This window comes from Physeter macrocephalus, chromosome 4 (assembly GCF_002837175.3).
Source record: "Physeter macrocephalus isolate SW-GA chromosome 4, ASM283717v5, whole genome shotgun sequence".
NCBI classification, from domain to species: Eukaryota; Metazoa; Chordata; class Mammalia; order Artiodactyla; family Physeteridae; genus Physeter; species Physeter macrocephalus.
The window spans coordinates 78,409,933-78,419,032 of NC_041217.1; the positions used below are offsets into that span (position 1 = coordinate 78,409,933).

The 9,100-nt window shown below is 32.2% G+C and overlaps 1 protein-coding gene across 2 annotated transcripts in view; it reads right to left on the minus strand.

The window, feature by feature from the left end:
* HAO2 (hydroxyacid oxidase 2) overlaps nt 1-9,100 on the minus strand; it is a 215,243-nt gene that overhangs the window by 109,536 nt on the left and 96,607 nt on the right. The window lies entirely within an intron of this gene.

The following is a 9,100-nucleotide window of genomic DNA, read 5'->3' on the forward strand; positions in this document are numbered from 1 at the left end:
TGTTTAAATTTCATTTTCTATTTGTTTGTTGCTACCATACATACACTTAATTTTTGTTTATTGTCCTTGAATCCAGTAAGTTTGCTAAATTAACTTATTAACTCTAAAAGTTTATCTACAGATTCCTTTGGGATTTTCTAGGTACACAATTATGTTATCTGCAAATAATAAATTTTACTTCTTTCTTCCCTATGCTTATATGTTTTCCTTTTCTTATTGCATAGTTGCATCATTGGACTTGTAGTACCATTGATAATTAGGAGTGATTGAGAGCGGGGTTCCTTGTCTCATTCCAGGCTTGGGGAAATCAACAATATTTCACCATTTGGTATGATATTTGTTGTAGATTTCTGATAGATGCCCTTTATCAGGTTAAGGACAGTCCTGTTCATTTCTATTCCTAGTTTTCAAGGAGGTATGTTTGTTTTCTTTTTACTTTTTTTCATGTATTTTTAATCATGAATGGGTTTAAATTTTACCACATAATTTGTGTCTACTGAATACATAGGAACTTATCTCTATCCTGTATTATGTTAACAGAGTAAATTCAAGTTTTATTCATATTTTGTTGTTAGCAATATGGACTGGAATGGATGGAATACCTTTGTCAGGTTTTAGTATATACATGGGTTATACTGTTCTCATAAAAATGAGTTGGGAATTGATTCCACCAACTCTATTGGTATAATTTCTTCCTTAAATATTTGATATAATTCACTAGTGAAACCATGTGGGCCTAGAGTTTACTTTGTGAGAAGATTTTTTAACTAACAAATTCAATTTATTTAAAGATAGAGGGCTATTTGGGTTTTTAAATTTTATTTAGTGCTCAGATTGGTAAATTGTGCTTTACAAGGAATTTGTCCATTTCATCTAAGTTGTCAAATTTATTTACATAAAGTTGTTCATAATATTCCCTTATTATATTTGAATGACTGTAGGATCTGTAGTGACATCTTCTCTTTTACTCCTGATATTAATTTTTGTGTATTTTTTTCTACCAGTGGTGTCAGGGGTTTATAAATTTTGTTATTCTTTTCAAAGAAGCAAATTTGATCTTTGTTAAGTTTCTCTATTATCTGTTTTGTATTTTACAGTTTTACCTCTAATTTTTTTTCCTTATGTCTACTTACTTTGGGTTTAACTTATGTTTTTCTAGCTTCTTAGGGTAGAAATATAGATCATTGAATTTAATCTTTTCTTCTTTTCTCACATAAGCATTTAATGCTCTAGATTTCCTTCTACTTTCTGCTAAGTTCAGTTACATCTCTCCAATTTCGATAGGTTGTATTTTTATTATCATTCAAATAAAAATAAATTTAGTTCCTCTTGTGAGTACTTCTTTAATTTTGGGCTATTTAGAAATATGTTTTTAAATTTCAGAATATTTGGACTTTTCTAGAAATTTTATTGTTGATTTCTAATTTAACATTCTTTTACTAGGTAATATATTCTGTAAAATTTCAGTTTTTAAAAAATTTGCTGAGCTTGTTTAATGGTCTATTTTGTGTGTGTGTGTGAACATTCCATTTATACTTGCATATGTATTGTGTAGTTGAATATAGTGTTTTATAAATATCAATTATGTCAAGATGGTTGATAATGTTTCTCAAATCTCTATTACTACGAATCTTTTTGTCTAGTTGTTCTACCAATTACTGAGAGAGGAGTATTAAAATCTTGAATTATGATTGTGGACTTCTCTATTTCTTTCTTTTATTCTGTCCATTTTTGCTTCATGAATTTCAGAGCTCTCTGGTTAGGTGCATACACATGTATGATTGTATGTCTTCCTCAACAGGACACTTTTATCATGTTGATAAAATGCTCTTCTTTATCTCTGGTAACACTCCTGGTCTTGAGGTATTCTTTATTTGATATTAATATAGCCAATCTAGCTTTATTAGGCTTAATGTTTGAATAAACATCATTTTCCTTCTACTTTGAACCTATCTGTGTTTTTATGTTTAAAGTGCATTTCTTGTAGACAGCATATAGTCCGCTCTTACCTTTTTACAGAGTCTGACAATCTATGTTTTTAAATGGAGTGCTTAGCTCACTAATATTTAGTGTAATTAGTGATAGGGATTTAGGTCTATCTTTTTTTTTTTTTTTTTTGCGGTACGCGGGCTTCTCACTGTTGTGGCCTCTCCCTTTGCAGAGCACAGGCTCCAGACGCGCAGGCTCAGTGGCCATGGCTCATGGGCCTAGCCGCTCTGCGGCATGTGGGATCTTCCCAGACCGGGGCACGAACCCGTGTCCCCTGCATCAGCAGGTGGACTCTCAACCACTGCGCCACCAGGGAAGCCCCTAGGTCTATCTTTTTTTTGTCCTGTCTGTTTTTGTTTCTTTTTTCTCCCTTTTTATTTTTTCAGGAGTAGGGGTTAATTCAGTATTTTTAGCACTTCTTTATAATCTCTTTGTTGGCTTTTTAGCTGCACCTCTCTGAATTGCTTTTATTTATTTATTTTTATTGAATTATAGTTGAACTATAGCTGATTTACAATATTGTGTTACTTTCTGGTGTACCACAAAGTGATATACGTGTGTGTGTATATATATATAATTTTTTCAGATTCTTTTCATTACAGGTTATTACAAGATATTGAATATAGTTCCCTGTGCTATACAATAAATCCTCACTGCTTATCTATTTTATATATAGTAGTGTTTGTTAATTCTACACTCCTAATTTATCCCTCCCCCCACCCCTTACCCCTTTGGTTAAGTTTGTTTTCTATGTCTGTGGGTCTGTTTCTGTCTTGTAAATAAGTCATTTATATTATATTTTAGATTCCACATATAAGTGAAATCATATAATATTTGTCTTTCTCTAACTTACTTCACTTGGTATGATATATATATATATATATATATATATATCTCACATCTTCTTTATCCATTCATCTATTGATGGACACTTAGGTTGCTTCCATGTCTTGGTTGCTGTAAATAGTGCTGCTATGAACATTGGGGTGCATGTATCCTTTTGAATTAGGGTTCTTGTCTTTTCCAGATATATGCCCAGGAGTGAGATTGCTGGATCATATGGCAACTCTGTTTTTAGTTTTTTAAGGAACCTCCATACTTTTTTCCATAGTGGCTGCACCAATTTACATTCCCACCGACAGCATAGGAGGGTTCCCTTTTCTCCACACCCTCTCCAGCATTTATTATTTGTAGACATTTTGATGATGGCTATTCTGGCCAGTGTGATGTGATACCTCATTGTAGTTCTGATTAGCATTTCTCTAATAATTAGCAATGTTGGGCATCTTTTCATGTGCCTATTGGCCACCTGTATGTCTTCTTTGAAGAAGTGTCTATTTAGGTCTTCTGACCATATTTTGATTGGGTTGTTTGTCTTTTTGATAATAAGTTGTGTGAGCTGTTTGTATATTTTGGAAAGTAAGCCTTTGTCAGTTGCACAGTTTGCAAATATTTTCTCCCAGTTTGCAGATATTTTCTTTTCGTTTTGTTTATGGTTGCCTTCGGTGTCTACATTGTTTTTATTGATTGCTTTAGGAATTACTATATTCCTCTTTAACTTACAGACTTTTTAATTTTTTAATTTATTTATTTTGTTATACAGCAGGTTCTTATTAGTTATCCACTTTATACATATTAGTGTATATGTGTCAATCCCAATCTCCCAATTCATCCCACCACGACCACCACCACCCCCGCCGCTTCCCCCCTTGGTGTCCTTACGTTTGTTCTCTACATCTGTGTCTCTATTTCTGCCTTCCAAACCAGTTCATCTGTGCCATTTCTCTAGATTCCACATATATGCATTAATATATGATATTTGTTTTCCTCCTTCTGACTTACTTCACTCTGTATGACAGTCTCTAGGTCCACCCACGTCTCTACAAATGACCCAATTTCATTCCTTTTATGGCTGAGTAATATTCCATTGTATATATGTACCACATCTTCTTTATCCATTCGCCTGTCGATGGGCATTTAGGTTGCCTCCATGACCTGGTTATTGTAAATAGTGCTGCAATGAACATTGGGGTGCATGTGTCTTTTTGAATTATGGTTTTCTCTGGGTATATGCCCAGTAATGGGATTGCTGGGTCATACGGTAATTCTATTTTTAGTTTTTTAAGGAACCTCCATACTGTTCTCGATAGTGGCTGTATCAATTTACATTCACACCAATAGTGCAAGAGGGTTCCCTTTTCTCCACACCCTCTCCAGCATTTGTTGTTTGTAGATTTTCTGCATATTCATTTCTGATGTTTTTCTTTTCAGGTCTAGAATTTCCATTTAGCACTTTTTAAATAGTTACCATCTCTCTGCTGAGATTCCACATTTCTTCATTAATTATACTCATGCTTTCCTTTAAGTCTTTGAAAATATTTATAGAGCTACTTTAAAGTCTTTGTTAATGGCAATATCTGGATCATGTTAGAATAAGTTTCTATTGATTACTATTTCTCTTAATCACATTTTCCTGTTTATTTGTGTGTCTAACAATCTTTCATCACACTGTAGAGAATGGATATTGTTATCTTCCTCTGAAGAGTTTTTATTGTTGTTTGTTTTTGGTTTTTTCCTATCAAGGAATTAACTTGGCTGGACTCAAACTCCAAACTCTCTCCCTTATGATGTGTAGTAGCTAAAGTCTCTGCTAAATTCTTTCAGACTTCCATTGTTGCTTTTCACTGGGCTCCTTGGAGTCTGCCCCACACATGGAAAATTCAGGGGTCATCCAGGGATTTGAGCAGAGTTTAAATGCACATTTTGGGGCTCCTCTCTTTGCTACCACTTTTTTGAGATGTCCTTTCTCTCTAGCTGCTCTAGTAGTCCCGAACTCCATTTAATGACTCTTCAGACTAGTAAGACTGATGTTCCCTTATTGGATTCTTGTTGCCCTATACTGGATGGACTGAAGAGTACCCTCAGGCAAAAAGCATATAAAGGCAAATCTCCTCCAGAAAAAAATGCTATCCTGAAAGGACTGTTTCCATTACAGTTTTTGTCTGCTTTTCGTCACTATCCAGTGCCTTCAAGTAGGTTTTTTTTTCTCCATAATTTATCATTGTTTTCTGCAGAAAGATTTATTTAATATAAGTTACTCCAAAATTATTGGAGTAGAACTAAGGGGAAGGTTTCAAATTATGGACTATATTTCTTTTTTGGGTACAGGACTATCTAGATTTCTTATTTTTTCTTGTCTCACATTTGATAAATCATGTTACTCAAAGAATTTAAATTGAAAATTTCAAATTTATTGGCATAAAGTTGTTTGTAATATCTCTTATTACAAATATATTTTATCTATTAGATTAAATATTTTGAATTAGATTAAATATTAGATTAAATAATAAATATTTTGAATTTGTATGTAACTGAGATTAAATATTAAATATTTAGATTAAAATTAGATTAAATATTTTGAATTTATATGTAACTGAGTAGGAAACTAGAGAAAATTGCATAATACTGCCCAAATCTAAATCTAAAATCTCTTTTAAAAATAGTGTCTGTGACATTTATTTATATTTTTATATTATCCATTTCACTTCAACTTGATAAAATTTAAATGACAAAAAATGTTAATTATATATTTTTCAAATTGTAAAAGTTTTGGCTATTTAAAATTTCTAATATTTAAAAATATTATTATCTATAAGTAAAAATATGGTTGGATTGCCCTCTTCATAAATTATATATCCTGAAAATTACCTAAGCCTTGTACTTCTCTCTTTAGTAATAAAAAAAAGTCCTTTGAAAATGGTACTATAGTTCAATTATAAATGAACTAGAGTATATTAGCTAAAAAGTAGTTTTCTTGTAAAATCTAGATTCCAGTTTTTCTAGCCAAAAGGAAAAATAGCAAAAAGATGTTGATTTAAAATCAAATAAAAGTTTAAAAGGCTAGTTCTGGGAATTTTAATTCTCAAGTTACAATCCATGGTAACCTCATCTGGGAGGTAAACTTTACTTGATACTCAGTAAGAGAAAGGTTTCATATACTTCTCAAGTATCTTTTGTTCATTCCCTTGTCATTACCCATAATTCAGTTATCACAATGAATCCTTAATTCATTATTTGAAACTTACACTTAGTTTTCTACACTTAAAATAACTTCATGTTTTCTTTTCCATTCAGCAAATATCAATTTCACCATTCCTGTTTTCTATCAAGGGGTGAGGTCAAATAGGAAGAATGAGGTTAGGTCTGTGTCTTCTTCAATCTAATGAAAAAATTGCTTTACTTTATCACAAAGGACATTACTCTATTTTCTTTTTTTGTAGGTCAGGTTTATTGAAGAGTAATTTGCATTACTCTTCAATAAAGGAAGTAAAATCCACCTTTTTAAGGTACAATAAATTTTAACAAACTCAGACAGTCCAGTAGCCACACCACAATCAAGATACAGAACATTTGTCTCAACCTAAAAGTTCCCTTATGCTCCTTTGTTGTCAAATCCCTCCCTACATTTCCAGTCCACAAAGAACCACTAATCTGGTTTTTATCCCTATAATAGTTTGCCTCTTCCAGAATGTCATGTAAATGCAATCATGTAATTTGTAGCATTCTGAGCCTAGCTTCTTTCACTTATCATAATGCATTTGAGATTGATTTATGTTGTTGCATATATCAGTAGTTCATTCTATATTATTGTTGAGTAATATTCTACTGTATGGATGTACCACATTTTGTTAATTCATTCACTAGTTAATGGACATTTGAATAATTTCCAGCTTTTGGCAATGATGGATAAAGCCCCTATAAACACCTATGCATATGTTTGTGTGTGGACATACAGTTTCATTTCTCTTAGGTAAATATCTAGGATTGGGATTGCTGAGTCATATGGTAATTGCATATTTTTTTTATAAAAACTGCTAGCCTGTCTGCCAAAGTAGCTGTACAATTTGCAGCAATGTATGAGAGTTCCATTGTTCTGCATTCTTGCCAGCCCCTTTTCTAATAGGTGGTTATCTGATTGTTGTTCAAGTTTGCATTTCCCTTATTACTAATGTTGTTGAGTACATTTTTCTGTGCTTTTTTTGCCATCCTTATATTGTCTTTATTGAAATGTTTGTTCAAATGTTTTGCTCAGTTTTGTGTTGTTTGTTTTCTTATTACTGAGTTGTAAGGGTCCTTCATATATTTAAAATATGTATTTTGAAAGTATTTTCTCCTAGTCTATATTTTATATTTAAAATTTTTTTAAAGTATTCAAATATGATAAATTTTGATAAAGTCCATTTTATCAGTTTTTTCATTTATGGGTTGTGCTTTTTGTATTCTAACTAATAAATATTATCTGACCCAAGGTCATAGAGATTTTCTCCTATGTTTTCTTCTGGAATTTTTAAACTTTTAGTTTTTACATTTCAGTCTGTGATCCATTTTCCAGTTAAGTTTTGTATATAGTTTAATGTATGGGTCAACATACATTTTATTTCATATGGATGTCCAACTGTTCCAGCATCCTTTGCTGAAAAGACAATTCTTTCACCACTGAATTGCCTTGGCCTACTTCTGAATTCTTCACTGATTTTTACGTACTTCATTTCACTAATACCCCACCGTCTTGATTAATGTAGTTTCCTAGTGAGTCCTGAAAACATGTAATGTGAGTCATCTAACTTTTTCTTTTTCAAAATTGCTTTGACGATTTTAGTTCCTTTGATTTTTCTCCTAAATTTCAGAGTCAGCTTATGGAGTTCTACAAAAAAACCTGCTGGGATTTTGACTAGAATTGCATTGACTCTGTAGATCAATTTGGAGAAAATCTGACATCTTAACAATACTGAGTCTTCCAATCAATGAACACAATATATCTTTCCATTAAAAAATTTTTTTAACATCTTTATTGGAGTAAAATTTCTTTACAATGTTGTGTAATCAGCTATATGTATACATATATTCCCATATCCCCTCCCTCTTGCATCTCCCTCCCACCCTCTAGGTGGTCGCAAAGCACAGAGCTGATCTCCCTGTGCTATGCAGCTGTTTCCCACTACCTATTTTACATTTGGTAGTGTATATATGTCAATGCTACTCTCTCACTTCGTCCCAGCTTACCCTTCCATTTATTTTAAGTATTTTGTTTCTCTCATAATACTTTTAGGCTTTCAGCATACAAATCCTGCACATATTTTGTTAGATTTTTCCCTAAGTATTTCAAGTTTCTATGCAGGCTCTGCATAGGCAATCATGTTATCTGTGATTAGAGATAGTTTTGTTTATTTTTTTTCTTATTTGTATGCCTTTTATTTCATTTTCTTGCCTTAATGCACTGATAAGGACTTTCAGTATGATGTTGCATCAAAGTGATGAGAGTGGGCATATTTACCTTGTTCCTGATATTAGTATCGGCATTCAGTCTTTCACCATTAAGTATGATTTCAGCTGTAGGTTTTCCATAGATGCCCTTTATCAACTTGAGGAAATTACCTGTAATTCCTGGTTTACATAGAGTTTTCATCATGAATGGTTGTTAAATTTTGTCAAATGATCTTTGCATCTAGTGAATGATCATATGGTTTTTTCCCTTTAATCTGCTGATATGGTAAATTATATTGCATGACTTTCAAATATTGAACAATTTTGCATTCCAATGACAAACCCCACTTGGTCATGGTGTATTATCATTTTAATATATTGCTGGATTTGATTTGCTAATATTTTGTAGAAGTTTCTTACATCTGTATTCATGAGGAATATTAGTTTATAGTTTTATTTTCTTATAATGTCTTTGTCTGATTTTGATATCAGGGTAATGCTGTCCTCATAAAATGAGTTGGGAAGTTTTTCTTCCCACTATGTTTATTTTTCTTTTTAGAACTTATATGACATCTTGCTTAAACACAGAATTCACCAGTGAGGTATCTGGGCCAGGAGTTGTCTTTTGGGAAGGTTTTTAACTCTGAATTCAAAATTTTTAAATAAGTACAGGACTGTACAGTTTATCTTGAGTAAGTTTTGCTGATTTGCATCTTTCAAGGAATTAGTTCATTTATCTAATTTGTCAAATTCATTGGTGTAAAAGTGTGCATCATATTTCCTTACTGTCCTTTTTTTTTTTTTTTTTTTTTTTTTTTTGCGGTACGCGGGCCTCTCACTGTTTCGG